The sequence below is a fragment of the Rattus norvegicus genome, chromosome 8 (assembly GCF_021556685.1).
Source record: "Rattus norvegicus strain SHRSP/BbbUtx chromosome 8, alternate assembly SHRSP_T2T, whole genome shotgun sequence".
NCBI classification, from domain to species: Eukaryota; Metazoa; Chordata; class Mammalia; order Rodentia; family Muridae; genus Rattus; species Rattus norvegicus.
Genome location: NC_141541.1, coordinates 68607277 through 68627253, shown reverse-complemented (window position 1 = coordinate 68627253; position 19977 = coordinate 68607277). Strand labels below are relative to the sequence as shown.

At 45.5% G+C, this 19977-nt stretch overlaps 1 protein-coding gene across 2 annotated transcripts in view; it reads left to right on the top strand.

Annotated features, from left to right (window-relative positions):
• Positions 1–19977, top strand: part of Thsd4 (thrombospondin type 1 domain containing 4) — a 627039-nt gene that overhangs the window by 106563 nt on the left and 500499 nt on the right.

The window sequence follows — 19977 nt, the reverse complement described above, 5'->3', positions numbered from 1 at the left end:
GAGCTAGGGGGTTGGAAGGGGTTAGAGGGAAGAGGGGTGGAAGTGTTATATTATATTTTATAAATATTTTTAGAATGGAAAGGAATTTACACTTGTGTTAATAAGGGTTTTTTGGGTTTTTTTTTTGTCCTCTAAGAATTCTAAAAGTATTTCTATTGGACACAAGTAGATTTTGGTAAAACAGGCATTGTTGTAAAAATCCATTGTTTCATTAAAAAGTACAAAGTTGGAGCCACTGGAGGTGGGAGCAGCAAACAGAAACATTGCTGCTTCGCCCACCATGGCCACCACCAAAGGCCTCTGTAGTTGAGATGCCCTGTGGGTGGCAAGCTCCACTGTAGCTGCGTGCAGCCCTAGAAGCAGCTGCTGCTTCCGGGCCCCACAGTGGCTCCCCCCTGGAATCTCTTATGACCAGTCATGTGATGGTAGCTGCTTGTTTTTAATCATCCTTATTATATCCAAGTTACAATAGGAAGTCTCATCTGGGGAATCAAATTCCTGCAAATACTTTCTCTGGCATCCTGTTGAAGTCCGAGACAGCCATATAGCTGGGACTTTAGAACTCAATAGAGCCTTCTTTAAGCTCAAAGCCATGACCAACATGTAGCTGAAAAGAAAGAAGGGAAGAGAAAAGAAGAAGAAGAGGCGGGGAGAATGGGAGGAGGAATGGAGAGCACCTTCTATGAGGCAGAAGGCAGGGCCAGTGAGTAGAGACTTACATGCTGGTACCTCTACTCAGGTGGTCCTTTCAGCATCTGTGGCTCTAGTCAGTCAGGGCAGCAGCTCCTAAACAAGGGTGATGTTGGATTTGCAAGCTCAGGGTGGGATGAATACTTTGTTTTTTTTTTTTTATTTAAATTGTTCGAGAACTTCATACAAGAGTACTGAATTTGTATCGTTCCACACCTTACCCCCACTTCCTCCTGTATAGGGGCTCTCAAATCCATGAGCTCTTTTTCTTTAATTACACACACACACACACACACACACACACACACACACACACACACACACACACACACACTACCAAGTCTATCTAATATGGCTCAGAAGCACATGTGTTTAGAGCTAACCACTTGGGATTGGATAACCCATCAGGGAGCTCATCTCTAGAGAAAACTGCTTCTCCCTTCCTCAGTAGCCATTCGTTGTCTACAGTGTTCTGTCTTGGGATGAGGCCTTTTCTGCTATCCACATTGGCAGGTCAGCTGGTGTTATCATTATGCAGATTTGCTTAGGCAACTGTATGGTTGAGATATCATGGGCCCAGCTTCCCAGCCATGTCTAGAAGACACTGTCTACCAGCAGATCTCCTGGTCTTCTGGATCTTACATTCTTTATGACTCTTCTTCTGTGACTTCCCATGAGCCTTGGGTGGAGGGGCACCATTGTAGATGTATCAGTTGAGGTGTAGATGCCTCCCAGTCAACTTTTCTCTGCGTTCTACTAGTTGTAGATCTCTGTGATACTCTCCATATTTTTTTTTAAAGCTTCTTGGATAAGGGGTAAGAGCTACATTTATCTGTGGGTATACAGATACTGTATATAGAATAAAGTTAGAAATTATATTGGCTTAGAAAAATAGCAGTAGTAGAGCCTTCTTTAGGGTCTTTGACTTCTACAGCAATGTAGGAGACTTTGTTAAACACACCAAACCTCTAGCTCCAAGCAGCTAGCCTCCTGTTCCCCCAGACTGGAGCTGTCTGGCACACAACAGAATTAGTTTTCTTGCTTACTGCCTCTAAGGGCACCTTTGGTCTCCCTGTCATTGACTATGCACTTTGAAAATAGCTGTGGTTTCTAACGCAGCGATGTTTCCTCTTTGGAGACCCCAGCCTCTAGTCTAGTTTCAACAATGACTAGCTCCATCCCAAGACGCGGTTCTTGTTTCTCCCTGTCTAATGGACGGAATGTTTGCATTTGTACAGCATTTTTTTTAATGGGCTGTAAGGGGTTGGCTCTGAGCAAGATTCTTGGTTCAAAGCCAGGGCAACTTGAAATGTTTGGGAAAGACTGTGTGTTCTGTGGAGCGTTCAGGGCTGGTTTCTGCCACACACATGCCTCATGCCAACCAGGCCGATAGGAAAGAGGTGCTTCCTTGGTGCCATCAGCCTGGCGAGAGGGTGGGTTGTGCCCCAGCAAGCAATAAGGGCAGGGCTTCCTTTCCCATGGATGTCTGGAGCCAGGAGTCTCGGATCAAGCCAGAGGCTGTTAAGAGCGGTCCCTTTGCTCATTCCAGAAGCAGTGGTGGGAACTCCTAATTTGCCTGCACAGAATGCTTGAGGTAGAAATAATTTCCAGAGATTTTTCTCTTTTAGGCAAGACCATACCTAAGCCATCCCAGAAAGACAACTCTTCCCTGTGTTGCACTGCTCTGAGGAGATGCTGTCCTCCCAGCCAACACTTTATTTTCTTTGTGTGTGTGGTGATGGAGATCAAACCCACCCGGGGGCTCTTGTATGCTAGGCAGGCAATCAACCACTGAGCTAAACACTCCCAATGTGCGTTAACCTTACCACAAGGCTCTCCTCTTTCTGCCTACAATGCCCCCTATATGACCTTGAGATCCTGACTGGGGAGCTCATCTGTTTGGCTACATCTCTGTTTGTTTACGCATTTCAATATTAGCACTTTGGGGTTCTGCCCAGACTTTGAAGGGTTTTTCCAATGCTTCCATTTGAATGCCCACGGCATGGGCACATGTTTGCATATACACATACATGTGGCCTGTGCATTCTATTTAGACAGCCATCAGAAATGTGACATTCAAAATATAACATTTAAATTGTCAAAAAGAGATCATGACTTAGATTAACATTAAAGTAATCAACAGTGGGGAAATAGTCAGCCCTTTTGTAAATGTTTAGGAAAAAGTGAGGAAATCGAGGGTTTAGGAAGCTCCACGTGCTTTCATTTGGGACATCTAGGCTCTTTGGCTTACCTGAGATAGAGCATCCAGGCCACGGGCAGCTCTTGGCTGCTGGAGCTGGTAGACTGGAGTCTGAATTCTGTCTGTGCTGTTCCTAGCAGCCTGACCTAGGGGTTTTCAGCAGCTTCTTCTGTAATAGAGGAACATTTTACCTGGCAGGGTGCAGTCATCGTACAGCCACAGAGCACCAACTTTGTACCAGGCTTTGTTATGTAGGAGCGGGGGCCACAGTATAAAAAGTTCTCATGTGGAATAGGTGGGTGGGTCAGATAATAAACAGGTAGGCACATAATAATAATTCAGGCTGTGAGAAACACCAGTAGAAGAAAGAAACATGGTAGTGTGATGTGTGTGTGTGTGTGTGTGTGTGTGTGTGTGTGTGTGTGTAGGACTCTATAGTGTGATTCTGTATGTGAGACTGTTTATGTGTGTTATGCAGGTGTGCTTGTGTGTTTCCCCTTATGTATGTATGCATACGTGATTTTCTCTAATTGTGTATTTGTGACTCTGTGTAATTGTGTGTTTGTGACTCTGTCTCTGTGTCTGTCTATATTTGTATGAGTGCATTGTATTAACGTGTGGATATGAGTGCATATGTATATGAGCACGTGTATATGACTGTGTGAGACTGTTTTATACGTGTGTGACTGACTGTATGTGTGTGAGTACATATGCGGTGTGTATGTTAGTATATATGCATTCTCTCACATGTACTCACACTATTTTGGCTAGTTTGGCCCTCACTACTCAAGGGACCCCTGTGAAGGATGACAGTTAGATTAATATTCCAGTGATAGAAAGGGGCAGCTCTGAGGGCTAACTGAAGTTAAGTATTTGGCGTGTGGTAGAAGTTTGGCATGCACCAGTCAACTCTTTCTTCAAGAGTCAAAGAGAGTGGCCAGCTAAATGGCTCTGTGGGTAAAGGCACTCACCAACAAACCTCACCGAAGTTTGATCCCCTGGACCTGTGTGTCTGAAGAAGAGAACAAGCTCCCACAGGTTGTCTTCTGATTTCTACACACACGCCCTGGCATGTGGACCCACACCTCCCTACATGAAATGAATAAATAAATAAGTAAATATAATAAAATGAAAATTAGTAAGAGAATCTCAGAAGTATTATTTGAGCACTTGAAAAGAGATTTTATGGTTTGCTAGGTGTCATCAGAAGAATCTCACAGCAATATTGGAAATAATACAATTAGAAAAGTCTTTGACACCCCGAGTTATCATATTTCTTTCAGGGACAGCAGCTGAGTGGTTCTATTGAATTAGCCAGAGCTTTCACTGAATACACTTTTTTTTAAGTTTATGATTTTTATTTCAATGATAACTTGAAGATACAATCATTTCAGTAATCTGAGTGAGGACTTAGTAGCTGGATATCTCCATTTCGGTGAGAAAGCATTGAAGGCATTTTAATCCCCACAGCTGGGTATCAAACCCTGAAGATCTTGCCCTGTGGAGCTCATGGCTTGCTCCCACTGTAGCTCTTTTCCTCAGGTCATGTCTTTTGCTGACTCACTCACTAGCAATAAATATGGTGGGTGTAATATTGATACCCCTCCACTGAGCAGCATGTGATCATTGATTAACCTTGTAGATCGGTCCTCTACGGTAATGGGCCAGTGTTTCAAAGTGTTCATTTTCAAAAAGAAAAAAAATTAAATGATGGTCTGTCATGCTCAGAATAATCTAAGAGCACCTGTGATCATATTTAATTGTATTTTTGTAGTTTCATTATTCATCTGCCACATTAATATGTTGGAGCTTGGAAGATGGCTTAGTTGGTAAACACCTTCATAGCTTGCGAGCATGAAGACCTGAGTCTGGATCCTCAGAACCTATGTAAAGAGCCAAGTATGGTGGTACAGACCTGTGACCCCAGGGTCAGAAGGTGGGAGGACATAAGATGACAAGATGGGAGGTGGAGAGAGGTGAAGCTTTAGAATCTTGTGGGCCCCCGCTTGGCCTATGTGTCAAAGTTCTAGGCCAATGAGAACTGACAACCAAAGTTAACCTCTGATCTCTACAAGCACATCATGAATTTGCCCCGCATGCAAATGTACATGTATACACACAATATTGTTCACTTGAAGTTTTACTTGCTTCTAGATCTGTCTTTATTCCTTCTGAAACTTGTTCACAGTTGGGGCAGAGCAATAAGCCTAAGAAATTCATAGCTGGTTTTGGCTAACAACCTGAGGTGTGTGGTACACAAAAATAGAAATTGTATTAGAACGCAGTAATGTACGTTCAAAATACTGTGGGCACCTAGAGGCGAGAGCTACTGTCCTCACATGGGGAGCCAGGGTGTTCTGCAAGGAAGGGAGCAAACTCTGAATTTGGCAGATCTTAAAGATGAGCAGCATTTGTGAGGTGAGGTAAGATTGGGGAGGAAAGGCAGGAGACATGGATGCTTAAAGCTTGGTGTAGCTGAATGACATGTGAGGAATAAACTGTGCTGGCAGGGAGGCTGCAGGGCTACATGGAGCCAAGGAGTGAGAGCTTTGGGCAATTGGATTCGATTCCAGATGCCAGGAGTGCTCAGAGAGGCCAGTCTGCATGGGGTTTGGACGCTGTGATTTGTAGGAACAATTCTTAAAGTGGAGCTGGAGTTCAGGATGGCTGGGGATAAGCCCAAGCAAATGGATGTGGAACCTGACTAAGCTATAGGCTAAAAGGATGGGGAGATGTGGAGTCCAGCATATTTCTGAATAGAACTGGCTGGGGGTTTGTGTCCAGGTAGAGGAAGGGGGCCGTTTGAGGCCACGCATTTACTTGGAAGACAGTGCCACAAAGTCCATTGCTAATACTCAGTATTTCCTGGTCTGGGCAAGGTGAGTAGATTACCAAGAATGCTCCCCAACCCTTGATGGGGGAGAATGAAGTGAAGCCAGCAAAAGGGCAACCAGAAGTTTAGGAGAAGAACCAGGACAGTGTGGTGTCCCAAGGTCAAGAGGAGAGAAGGTTTCACACAGGGAGAGCATAGCTAGGAGTCAAATTCTGAGTGACTTGCTTTGGAAAAACAGCTGTCATTTGGATAGTCCATTTCCACTATTCAGGCAAATGAGCAAGGGGACTAGGTGAGGCGTCATGGATCCCCAGCCAAGTGACTGAGCAAAGAAAGGAGGTACTTGACATTTCACTTGGTAAAGTTGCCATCCAACCTTACACACATCTGTACACCCGTACACTTGTCCATTTATCCTAACTGTCTGTCTGTACACACACCCATCTGTCTACCCTCCCATATACCCTCTCATCTCTTTAGTCCATCCGCCCACCCATCCATTCACTCACTCAGTATGTCCCCGGGGCCTAACAGATGACAGATTGTGGCTGAGATGAGAATGTGTGGAATACAAAGATAAAATAAATCATAATTTGCCCCGAGGAGCTTGCGGTGTGGCTGAGGAGATAATTGCACCAAGATAATGAGTGCCAGGCGTCAAGCGCTTTGGAAAAGGATGTTCATAATGGCTCTGGAAAATGGGAGAGGGCCATTTGGCATGGATGGAAAGCGTCTGTTCACAGACGGAGGGGAGGAGAGAATGCCTTTGAGCCTAGAGGACAGAGTAAAGGCCAGAGAAAAGAAGGAGCATGTCCTACTTCCTGTATCCTGGAGGCAGTGATAAGAGTTGAGCTGCAAAGGAAGGCTAAGGCCAGATTGTTGTTGTTGGAGACAGTTTCTCTGTGTGGCTTTGGCTGTCCTGGAACTCACTCTGTAGACCAGGCTGGCCTCAAACTCAGAGATCCATCTGCCTCTGCCTCCCGAGTGCTGGGATTAAAGGTGTGTGCCGCCACCACCAGGCAAGGCAAGATTTTAAAAGGAATAGACTAAGAGTTAATTTGGCTTTCATCCTTTAGGAAAAACATGAGAACCCAGGGGTCACTGCTAAGCAAAGCAGTAACATGGAGGGCCGAATTTCAAGAGTAAACCTCGGTGGCATGGCAGTTCTGAGTGTGCCGTGGGATGCTCTGAGGGAGGGAATCTAGCTATGGTCCCATCTCTGTCCACTTGCCTGTCTCACTGAGCAAGTATTGAACATTTACTGTGTACACAGCTCTACAGTAGACATTGATAAAGTCCAGGAAAATGCTTCCAATATGACTCCGTGTGTGTGTGTGTGTGTGTGTGTGTGTGTGTGTGTGTGTGTATACACATCTGTGTGCATGTGCATGGGGGTGGTCAGGGGTCCACACTGAGTCTTTCACTGAGCTGGAGCCTGCTGATTCAGCGAGGCAGCCTCTGCCTTTCTGGCACTAGGATTTAGGCACTCACTTCTACAGCTGGTGGGGTCTGGGATGTTGAACGCTCATCCTCATGCTCGCTTGGGAAGCGCACTACTACAGCTATCTACGCAGCTGCACAGCACAACGTGTCTTCCTTATGGGGGCCTTTCTGATCCTCAGAGCCTTGTAGAATATAATGTGGGTAACCAGATCACCCAGCAGACTCTCCAGCTGAAGGCTGCCATCCCCAAACCGGCCTCTCGCCACACTCTGTTTTGTGCCTTACCATTATTTTTCACCGTCTCGGTTGGCTTAAGTTGCAAATAGGAAACTACCATTGAGAGTATCAGGCCAAATAGGCTATCCACCGCACCAAAGAATACATCCTGGCCCTCTGCAGTAACATCTGCTTCTGTTTCCCAGTAAGTGTTCAGCAACATAGGGCGGGCCCAGTACCCAGGCACGTGCTCCGAGTTAGGATCTGGTTCTAAGGGAGGACAATTTCCATGTGGCTGGTGATGAAAGGGACAGGTCAATTTCAGAAGCAGGGGAGTGTTTCCTGTTACGGAAATTACATCCAAATATTTACCTCATCGCATCGTTCGGATGGGCCCTGCCTTTGAATTCAGCAGAAAGACATGCAGGCTTCCCTCCCTTGCATTTCGAAATGAAAGATAGCTTCTTTACTGGCAGGGGAGCTCGAGGCATGCGCTGAGGTCACCTCTCTTACTCTCATGATACTTGAGGCAGGTTTAATAAAGTGGCGAGGAGTGTACATATTCTTCCAGGAAAATCCAAAGCCTGCTGGTGGCAGAGGGCATGTCTGTGCCAGTCAGATCCAGTCAGGTCATTTGATCTATAGGGTATCAAAGCCACAGGCACGCAAGTCACAAGTCACAACGTGATGGGCAACAGCCTTGGGTCTACAAGATGGTCAGTATCTCCACCCATAGTTCCCCTCTCTCTGTCCCGCCATCTTTCATTTTTCTATGGCTCATTGGCTGCTCCACCTCCTCACCAGGAGTTCATGTTCTAAAGTATCCTCCCAGCATCCATGTTAGGTAGGGTCACACAAATGTCTTCCTGGCCTACGTCCTAGACTTGGAACTGGCTTCATGTGGAGTGGCAGAAGTAGGAGGAGGTGGCTTGAAGGTGATACTGTGACGTGGCTGGAATAGTTGAGGCTGAAGGAAGTGGCACCACAGCATAGAGATTCAAAGCCTGGAGGGTGGGCTCTGCTTAAAACTTTTCTTTTTGAGGATATCCGGTGGCCAGTGATTCTCTCAAACCAGGGGAACTTGTTGAGGAAACATATCCCTGGGTCCCTCTCCCAGGGGATCTTGCTTGTTAAGTTTGGTGTGAGAACCAGGCACCTGCATTTCTCAGTGCCTCGTGAGGTGGGTTGTGCTGTAGGTCATTGAGGAATCATCCTTGAGGGACACGGCACAGGACCAGAAGTAAAAGAACAGGGGCATGCCTGTATTATCCCTCCAGTGCCTGGTTCAGTAGCATGTATGTGGGCTAGTGTGGTGGACCGAAGTCCCTGAGGCTCTGACTGTAATGATTCTTGACTGGGAGGGCTCAGGGATTCAGAGAGGACCCAGAGCAGGGCAGAGAGAGCAGCAGACTGCAGCATACTGAAGCTGATACCCATTGGATGGCTTATGGCTGTCTTTGTGCCCTTGGAGTTCTTTTCTCTATGGCTCATGCTTTAGCTTTGTGCCTTCCTGTTCTTTCTCCTCATTCGCTTGGGTTTTGTGTAAATGCATTGTTTCATCTGCTCCTGAAATACAGTGTGTATTCACATGAGTAATTTACCACTGGGGAGGTTTTCACCCCATCTAAGCTGAGGGGCTTTGCTAGAGTCTTTCATATCTGTCAATTGTTCTTCCTCTTCCCCTTCCCTCCCCCTTTCCCCCCTCCTTTCCTCTCCTTTCTCTGCCTCCGTGCATATGTGTGTGTATGTGTTGAAAGCGCATGTAGAAGCAGAGGTTGGTGCTGCCGCCCTATGTTTTGAGACAGGGTCTCTTCCTGAACTTGATGTTCACTGGTTTAGTTAGGCCGCCAGACCGGCAGGCTGCAGGGATCCTCCTGCAATTCCCAGCACTGAGGTTACAGATATGTGTTGTCATGCCTGGCTTTTATGTGGGTGCTAGGGATCAAACTCAGGTCTCCATGCTTGTGTGGCAAGGGAGTGATCTATCTTCCCAACTGTCATTGACACTTTTGTATTCATTTTGTGTTAATATTAATTGCATCAATATTAATGCTGACAAATATGATTTGCATCCTTTTGTATTGTGTCAGCATAGACAATTATGATGTGAGATCAAATTATATACTTAAAGACAGACAGACAGACAGACAGACAGACAGAAAACCATAAGTGATGTCCTTGGTTGAAGTAATCTGAGTGAAGATTGTCTACCTCTCTAAGCCGCCTGTCCAGCCAGGGTCCCTGGTGAAATGGCCTAGGTGAGCTGACAGCTGGTAGGTAGGCCTGCAGTCCTTTGCTCTCAGCTTTCTGAAAAACTTTTCTCTGGTTTCTAACTCCAAGGTGTCCTTTTCTAGTGTTTTCTTTAGGGTATTGGATGGTTGTATGGCTAAAACCAAATCTACTCTTTCTTGTCTCTTCTGAAACAGGACTTTAGAATGTAAGAGATTTTTCCTATGACTCCTTTTCCATGAAGAACAGACAGGAGGGTTAATTTTTAGCAACAGAATTAGAAACCAGTGAGATGGGACATGATTCTGAATGAGTGCCCAAACCAAGGACACTGAAGACATTCGATGTGCTGAGTTAGGGGCTTCCTGGTGTCAAGGAGAAATCGCCGGGTTCTTCCGTGCAGCAGGACGACCATCCCAGTTGGTTTAGTCTGTGCCTCCTACTCCCCACCCCAGATCCGTTCTGAATCTTCCCCCTTTAATCTATTTATTTTTATTTATTGAGCAAGCAATCTTATAACCATGGTTGAAATTTTTGAAATGACAAGGAAACTCCAGGACTCAGCTTTGGTAACAGGTCAGATGTTTTTGTTTTTCCACATCCCCCTCCAGACTTTGTTCCCAGGCAAACAGAACCTTTACATTACTATAATCATGGTATAACTTCAAGTTTGTATTTGGCATTTTTTAAAAACTTTATATTATATTACAGGACTTCTTATTGCATTGTATGGTTCGTGATTACAGTGTTTTGTTGAATCATGAAACTCTAATTTTATTTGACCATCTTTCTAGTTGGTCTTATGAATTGATGTCCTACACAATGTGGACGTGGTAGCATATGGTTATAATCCCAGCACCCAGTGCTCGGGAGGATGGTGAGGTCATGCCCAGATGTATAGTGTCCATATAGTTCAAGGCTGGGCTATAGAGTGGGACTGTCTCAAAAAACAATGGGGAGGAGGTGGTTATGATGAAATAAAGCCTGGAGTGATGGAACTGTGTGTGTGTCTTCCTCTGTCTAGAGCTAACTTATCACCTGTCCCTGCCATCTCTGATCCATGCAGCCTTAGAGTGTCTTGTGTCTTGGTCCACTGGTTACTCTGCTTTAACGACTGTTTCCACATAACTCAGCCTGGGTTTCTTTCATGCTTATGCTCTGACAAATAAAGACCAGCCACTCTTCTTTTAAAATGTATTTGCATGTGTGTAAGCATGCATATATATGTATGTATATGTATGTGTGTATCTGTGTACATATGTGTGTATTTATAAGCATGTGTGTATGTATGTGTGTGTGCATGTATATGTATGTATGTACATGTATGTATGTGTGTATGTGCATGTATATGTATGTATGTACATGTATGTATGTGTGTATGTGCATGTATATGTATGTATGTACATGTATGTATGTGTGTATGTGCATGTATATGTATGTATGTACATGTATGTATGTGTGTATGTGCATGTATATGTATGTATGTACATGTATGCATGTGTGTATGTGCATGTATATGTATGTATGTACATGTATGTGTGTGTGTGTGCATTTATGTGTGTATATGTGTATGTGTATGTATTTATAAGCATCTGTGTATGAGTGTATGTGCATGTATATGTGTGTATGTATGTGTATTTAAGTGTGTATGTATGTACATATGTATGTATGTATTTATAAGCATGTGTGTATGTATGTGTATATGTGCATGCATCTGTGTATGTGTATTTATGCATGTGTATATTTATGTGTATATATGTGTACATATGTATGTATGTGTTTATAAGCATGTGTGTATATTTGTGTATATGTGCATGTATATGTGCATGTATATGGGCATGTATATATATGTGCATTTATGTGTATATATGTGCTTATGTGTGTAAACATGTGTCTGCACACTGCAGCACATGTGTGAAGGCTAGAGGACAACAGGAATTGCTTCTCTGCTTCCATTATATGGGTTCTAGGGATTGAACTTGGGTTGTTAGGCTTGGTGGCAAGCACCTTTACCTGAGCCTCCTTTCTGGCCATCCCAGTTTGCTTCTCTGATGCTATGATAGAATGCTAATGGCTTTGTGGAGAAAAGTGTTTCTTTAATCATACTTCCAGATCACAGTTCATCTCTGAGGGAAGTCAAGGTAACAACTCAAGACAGGGACTAAGAAGCAGGAGCTGAGTGAAGCAGATCAGAAAGAAAGGCTGTTTACTGGATTGCTATCCTATGGCTTGCTCAGCCTGCTTTGTTTTACACACACACACACACACACACACACACACACACACACACACCCACACACACACACACACACCACCCAGGATTACCTGGCCAGGTGTGGTACCATCCATAGTGGGCTAGGCCCTTCTACATGGATCATTAATCAAGAAAATACCCCTCAGTCATGCCCAGAGGCCCATCTGATGGAGACAGTTTCTCATTTGAGATTCCTTCTTCCTGGATATGTCCAACTTTGTGTCAAGTTCACAGAGACAGGCCAGCATAGTGGCCCAGCCCAGCCACATCTCTTTTAGCAACCCCTCAGAGCTGCTTTCTCTCCTTCACATCCTGTGCCAAAGGCTAACCTGGTTCAATTTCATATCATGTTGGTGACCGCATTTTATGTATATGAATCTGCCGCCATTTAGATACCATCTAGAGTTCTTTACTGCAAGCCACAGAAATAGCAAATGCAGGGGACACCAGGCCAGGCTGAGTCTGAGGTGTAGATTGGATGTGGGAATCAGCTAGAACAGTACCAGCACAAGATGGTCTCAGAGCATAGACAGATCAAGAGAGCTAATACTAGAGCAGAGGACCCAAACCCACTGGTCTCTCGGTCACTCTGTAGGAGATAGCAATTCCAGTTGATCCACTCTGTCTACTCAGCTAGCTGTCTCCTGGGTATATTCCCAATGCATTTTATGCAGGATGGAGACAGATTTCCTAAAGGGCCAGAAGGAAAGGGCTGCCAGGTCACACTACACACACATCTTCCCACATGTATAGATTTGTACTCACCTCTGACTAGCATGAAGCAGCCTTCTAGATGCCTGAGCCCAAGTGATGTTAGTTACATCATCTAGAATCACTGAGGAACTTCATTCTCCCTTGGCAGGATCACAGCTCCACTGTTGTACACCCCAAACTGGGATGTGACTCCCTGCTTTTCTCATGTCTCTGAGTGCCATCCCTTCCTTCCACCCCTTTGCTCTCACTCCTTAGTGACTATTCAGAGAGGTCCTGTAGTGCTGGGGAGATGGCTCAGTCACTGAAGTGTTTGCCTTATACATACAAGGACCTGCGTTCTATTCCCAGAATGCACAGACAAAAGCCAGGCACGGTGGGATTCCAGGGCTGTGGTGGTGGAAATGGATTGACCCCTGGGCTTACTAGCTAGTCATCCTAGCCAAGTTATGGGGTTCTAGGCCAGTGAGAGATCCTGCCTCAAAGACCAAGGAAATAATATGGATGATGTCTGAGGAACAACACTGAGGTTGACATCTGACCTTTATGTGCACATGTATACACATACACACTCAGAAAGAGAGACAGAGGGGCTGGGGATTTAGCTCAGTGGTAGAGCACTTGCCTAGGAAGCTCAAGGCCCTGGGTTCGGTCCCCAGCTCCGAAAAAAAAAACCAAAAAAAAAAAAAAAGAAAGAGAGACAGAGACAAACAGAGGGAGGGAGGGAGGGTGGGAGGGAGGGAGGGAGGGAGAGACAGAGAGACAGAGAGACAGAGAGAGAGACAGAGACAGAGACAGGGAACAGCTCCTATAATATAACCTCATAGGATTTTTGTTTTGTTTTGTTTGGGTTTTTTTGTTTTTCAGGAAGAGGACATCTGATGGCTTGTAGGATTTTATTTAATAGATCTCTCCCTAGACTCTAGCCCTCACCCCACAGGAGATGCATTACATTCTCCAGAAAAGGGTCTCAATGTGTTATGTGCACTTTTAACGTGTCCATTCTTTAACCCGGTTACTCTACCCATAAAGCTCCCTGTCCACATCCTCGGAAACACCTAGTGGAGCGAAGAGAGTGCCCCTTTGATCCTGTGGCTGGATCTGCTTTTTAAGCATTGTGTGACTTTGGACTTGTGCCATTCATCCTCCGAAGAAAGGGACATAGAAACACGCCCCTTGCCCCTGCTAGGTGGGAGTGTTAGATGTTCTACTTAGTCACCCAACAACCCTGACTGAGTGGCCTTAAGTCTCTGCATTTTCAAAGCTTCACATGCTAGACCATGGGAGTGATCCGTGAAGTGGAGATGGGAGCCATGGAATGCATCCTGTGAGAATCAGGCTCTGAGCTAGGTAGAGCCATTTCAGCACAAGAGGATTTGTTTACCCCTCCCCTTTGTCCTTCCTGTTGCTACCTCTGGCTTCCCCCCTGTCTTTCCAGAGGAGGCTTGTGCCTTTTCCAGAGATGCTGACACCATTTCTGTGGATGTCTGTACCTGCCTTTTCATCCTGATGCTGCTGTTTTCTACGATGGGAGATGGCGTTTGCCGTTTTGTATATTCCTGTTTTCCTTTTCTCACCATTTATGCAAATTTGCTGAAAGTTTCCGTAGGAGCCACCAGTTTCTGAGGATGGAGTCATCTAAAAGTAATCACTCCAGTTTTAGTGAGCTTCTGTTCAAATGTGCATTCCATCCCTCAGATGTCTCCAGACATGGCTGGGGATTGCCACAGGACCATCCTAACTATCCGTGAGCTGATAGAAATCTCTCAAACACTGTAACTTGTTGGATTTCCCCAGAGTGCTCAATTAGATAATTCAACTAAAGCAATTAGCCCTTTGGTTGGCCCAGGTTCCACACTGAATAACTGGCAGTAGTTATTCCTGCTGTTGCTAAGCATATTCTAATAGGCCTGGCTTTCCAGCTGCTTGTGACATTGATGGTCCCCTGGGGCAGCCAGCTGGTGAGACAAAGCAGGTGCGTGATGGAGCCACAGTGGCTTCTGTTCTTTCCATTCCCTCCACTCCGCTTGGCACAGGAAGATTTTTCCAGTTGGGCTCTTCTGGTTGGCGGAGCCAGAGAACTCTACCATATTAAGTCAAAAAAACTGATATGAAATCGCAGCATTTAGATCCGATCTGGTCAAAGAGCAATATTTTTTTTTTTATGCTTCAACCCAGTGCTTAAAGAGAGAGAGAGCTGCAAACAGATTTCTTATATTATTCTACCTTCATTTTGTTTTTCAACTATTAACATGTTACAGGAACTATTTTAAGAAATGTAAATCGACCTCCTTCTGAAAGGATTCCACTACACAGAGAAGCTACCTTTCATCTTCCCAGGCTCTGAATTACGATGTGCCATAGCTCCTTCTGCTTTGTTCTTTTCATATAATAATTTGATAGCAACTTTTGTATGCATGTGCAGGGTATGGATGTGATATTATCTGATAGTTTGAATATAGCTGGCATAAACCGTGGAAGGTAGACTATACTACTAAAACCCAGTTTAGGCGTGTGTGTCTGCACTTTCACCGTGGAAGCTCATGGAATTTCAGGTCACTCGCTGTAGTAATCACACCATAAATTTGAGAATTCGCGTCGGCAGAATAGGATGGAATGCGGTTTTGTGTTCCCTCTTCACCAGGATCTTGCCCAATTTGGCAACCGGATGCTAAATTCGGGTGGGATTAGTTGAGGGAAGTGGTCCCCTGTGTGGCTTCATGTCTAGTGGAATGTTCCAGAAGCCACATTGGTTATCTGTTACTAAGAGACTGGGAATGGGCAGACAGCATTTATCCCCCAAGGTGTCAGGAACGTCTTCCTGTCTTTCTTTGTTCCTTCATCCCTACCCGTCCTTCCACTAGAAGAACCATACACATGGAATTGCCCCACCTTTTACTATTGCTTTCTACCAACAGTAGGGGCAGGGTGGCAGTCTCATTCAGGAGGAAACCCCAGCAAGACTAGGGGAACGGAGAACTGGATTTTTGACCGATACAGGTCTCTCACTAGCCTGAGACCATAGCCTGTCACAGTTTCCTGGGACCTCGGTTTCTTCCCCTATGCACTGAACAGAATAACGCCAACCTCCCAGGTCGCTGGTCGGGGGAAGTGGGGGAGGGGTGGTTCTGAAAACACGACCTGGGTGGTGAGTGCTTGTCTCTGTCCTGCCTTGGATCTGACTCACATGCACATCTGTCCAGCAGGGAGAACTTATGGTCAGAGCCACTGGCATATTCTCCTGCCTGGTCTCAGAAGTCCAGTGCTCTCTCACTGACTGGATGGCATAAAGTCAGAGAGATGAATTCCCTCACAGTTCTGCGGACCAGATGTCACCAGATATGTGTGCTTTCCCAAAGCCCTGGGTGGAGAGCCATTCTCTGCCTCCTCGGCATCTGGTCCCCCACCCCACCCCCGTGGCTTTGACTACATCCGGGTACTCTTTTTAAGTGGTACATTTCCTTAGTGCTATGACTTCCCTGCTTCTCAGACTCCTGTCCTTGTTTCTTTGCCTCATTCTGTTCATAAACAAGAGGAGCTTTTTTTACTCTTGGGTGTTCAGTGCAGTGTGGCTGGGCTGAGGGTGCTCATGTACTCTGACTGAGGTCGGAACCAGGCCCTCTCATCAGCTGCTGTCAGTCATCACCCAGCCCCGCCTCCTCTCATGTCTATCTTATTCTTGTTTGGTCTCTGTCTGTAGCCAGCTCACCCCACCTCACCTGTGTGTTTGCCTTGGCTCTCGGAATGTAACTTCTCTATGTCATTTGGTTGGTGCCCACTGAGCTCCCCTGGTGACTTTAGTGTGACAAACCCCTTATCCATTTTTTGGCTGCTGCTTTTTATCCCATCCTTCCCTGGTTACTTCCAGAACCTCCAGGAGTCAACTTGAGCCATAAAGATCATCTCAGGCCACAGCACTGTACTTTCGTTAAAAGAAGGTATACAAGTCAGTAGCTTCATGGTGACTGGTTTGCCTGAGGCAGGAACTCTGCTTAAGAGCTGAGTCCCGGCTTTTAGACCAGGGGACAGCTGGAGTGCTTGCTCATGCTTATTGGGCAGGATCCTGGTCAGTTCTCACAGCCACTTCGTGAGGCAGGCTTAGTGCCATCACTCATGGGTGACTTCGTGCGTGACACCATGTGGCATCCTGGGAGTCAGCTATGTCAGGTCTGTTCCAGATAATTCTTGGACTGTCTCACCACTCAGGTTCTGAGGAAGCAGAGGAACTTCAAGTTCTCAGTGAGAACTTTGAGCTGCCAAAGCCAAGGTCAATAAGAACACAAATCCGTGAAGAACCAGGGTAGTCTGTAGACATCTTGGCACTGCATAGGTGAGCCCTTGGCTTGTTGAAAAGTGTATATATTCTACAGAAAGCCATAGATTTGCTCCATCTTTGAAAGACAGGAAGGAGGTGCTAGGATGGTAGTTCTCAACCAGTGGGTCACAACTCCTGGGGGGGGGTGTCCCAGGGGTCATCCAAGACCATTGTAAAACACAGACATTTACAATTCACTTCATGACAGTAGCAAAATTACAGTAGCAAGAACGTCTGTCTGCTGGGACGAGAGCAGCAAGTGCCAGAACATGTTAGTTTTGAGAACTGGTTATGTCTGAACTCAGTGCATTAACAGGGGAGTAGTCGTATAATGTCGCTGAGTCTCAGTTTCCCTTTTAGCTTAGGCTAATTTATGCAGACCTGGGTGTTTTCCTCTTTGTCCTCAGTGTCGGGTAAGGTTAGCTTGGCACAGTCTAGAATCACTGGGAAGAAAGTCTCAGTGAGACACTGTCAGGATCAGGTTTCCGGCGGGCATGCGCGTCCAAGGACGGTTTTCTTGGTTACATTCACTGATACAGGATGACCCAGCTCACTCTGGATGACGCCATTGCAGAGTTTGGGCCCTGGACTGTATAAGATTAGGGAAAGTGAGCTCAGTGGTAGATGTGTGAATTCATTCATTTTTCTCCACTCTGGAGCACGCCTATCCTGTGATTTGTGCCTCACCGTCCTGCTGTTTGACTGGCCTGTAATAATGCACCTGGAATTTGATCTCCTCCCCTAAGTTGCTTATCGCCCGGGTATTTTATCACAGAAACAGAAATGAAGTAGGGAACTGCCTGACTCTGAGCCAGGGATGCAGTTGGTGCCTATATCATGTCTGTGTTGAGGCAAAAACAGCCGTCTCCTCGATGGAAAGAAGAGACAGTTTATCCTGAAGCAAATGTAAGTAGCCGTGGTCCAGGAAAACAGATTCAGGTTATCCCAAACACCATGTTCAAACACTTGTGATATTTTTATAGTAACCTAGAAAAAAGTAATTTTAAAATACATTGGTGGGAATGTCAGTAGACGGGTCACAACGAGTCTCTGCTATAAGCCTAAGATGTTATCTAATGCATTCTTAGCCTTCAGGTTGGTAGAAGCTAGGAGGTCTATAGTCCCAAGGATGCTAGGTGAGCAAGGAACAGCTACTAAGGGGACAAAAGGGAACCTGGGGTAAATTGGAGTCTGGCAGTGTAACATTTAGACTCTCCAAAACCACAGGTCTGATCAGTTGGTCACTCAGCCTTGCAGAGTCTTTAACATGTGTGCAACTTTTTTTTTTTTGTTGGAACTTCAGTTCACATTTGCACAACAAGGACTCTCACTGGGGCTGCTTTTAGCACAGTGCCTAGCATGGCAGGTCTCTAGAAGGCCTAGCTCAACAAAATGGAATCGCTCTCTGGCTAGAGTTTGCATGCTGTGATGTTTCTCACTCCTGGCGTGTGTAGAAGCAGGAAAATGATCACGATTGTTTGCTGACAAGTTCTTAATGCCAAACTTTGATGTGCACAGACAAGCTCACTTATTTCCCTATGACCTAGATGGCTCTTGGACTGTTACCTCATCAAACGGACCAGCTTTGGAGGCTCAGAAGCGTCTTAGTCACTGCTTAGGAGGAGGTGGTAGGGATGTGGGCCCCTAGCAGTGTCTCCCAGACACAGTGCCATTTTCCCTGCAGCTAAAGGGAATCCTTCTGGCCTAGGGGTAGACATCAAGCTGGAACCTGAAGAAGACTCTTGAGGACACCATATCTCTTTGAGTCTGCAACTCATGTATTAGCTGCTTCCCTCGTTGTTGGGACAAATATCCAGCAAAAGCAACTTAGTAATGGTTTCTTTGACTCCTGGTTTGAGGTTGCAGTCTACCATAGTGGAGAGGGTGTGGAGGAAACTGGCTACATGGTGAGAGTGTGTGTGTGTGTGTGTGTGTGTGTGTGTGTGTGTGTGTGTGTGTACGTACGTGTTTGAGAGGGAGGAGGGAGGGAGAGAGGTAGGGGGAGAGAGAGAGAGAGAGAGAGAGAGAGAGAGAGAGAGAGAGAGAGAACAAACAAATTCAGAAAGCAGAGAAAGATCAATGCTGCTAGTCAGCTGGCTTTCTGTGTTTCTGTCTGTGACCCCAGGCTATGGCATAGTCCTGCCCTCACTTAGAGTGGGTCTTTCTATTTTATCCTAATCTAGAAAAACTCTCACAGTTAAGCCCAGATTAGTCAGGATTCTCTAGAGTCACAGAACCTATGATATGAATCTATCTATCTATCTATCTATCTATCTATCTATCTATCATCTATCTTTGTATGTATGTATGTATGTATGTATGTATCTATCTATTTATCTATCTATCATTTATTGGAATGTCTTATATCCTGCAGTTCAGCTAATCCAAGAATAGTTAGCTATGAACAGAAAGTCTTAAGTATTTAGTAGTTGCTCAGTCCCACAAGGCTGGATGGCTCAGCTGGTCTTCTGCACATGCTGGAATCCTGAAGAAGAAGGCTCTGATGCCAGTAAAGGAATGGATGTACTAGCAAGGAGAAGGCAAGCAGGCAAAGATCAAAAGCGTCCTTCCTCTATGTCCTTATACAGACTTCCAGCAGAAGGGAGGGCACATAAGGCATGGCTCCTATTAGAGGTGTGTCTTCTTGCCTCGAGATCAAGGCTGTGTCTTGCAGCCTTAAGATCTGGATCAAAGGCTCAGCATCCAGATCAAAGGTGTATGTCTTCTACCTCCAAGGTCTGGACTAGAAGTGGATCCACTTACTTCAAACCAAGCAGAAAATCTCTCACAGGTGTGCCCTCCATTTCTGGATTGTAGTTCATTTCAGATATAGTCAAGTTGACAACCCAGAATGGCCATCACACTAGAAGTGTTTTTCCATGGTGCTCTAAGTCTTGTCAAGTTGATAATACAGATTAGCTATCAAGTGCCCAGAGCCAGGATTGTGCTATGACTCTTCTGGTCACTCAAATTGTCTCTTATGACTGAGTCGGTATAGATTGAGACCCAGGCTGAATTATATGCATTCTGTCTTGATTCTTAATTGTACCCTGTAGCTACATGGCTCCAGTAGAGAAATTCTGACC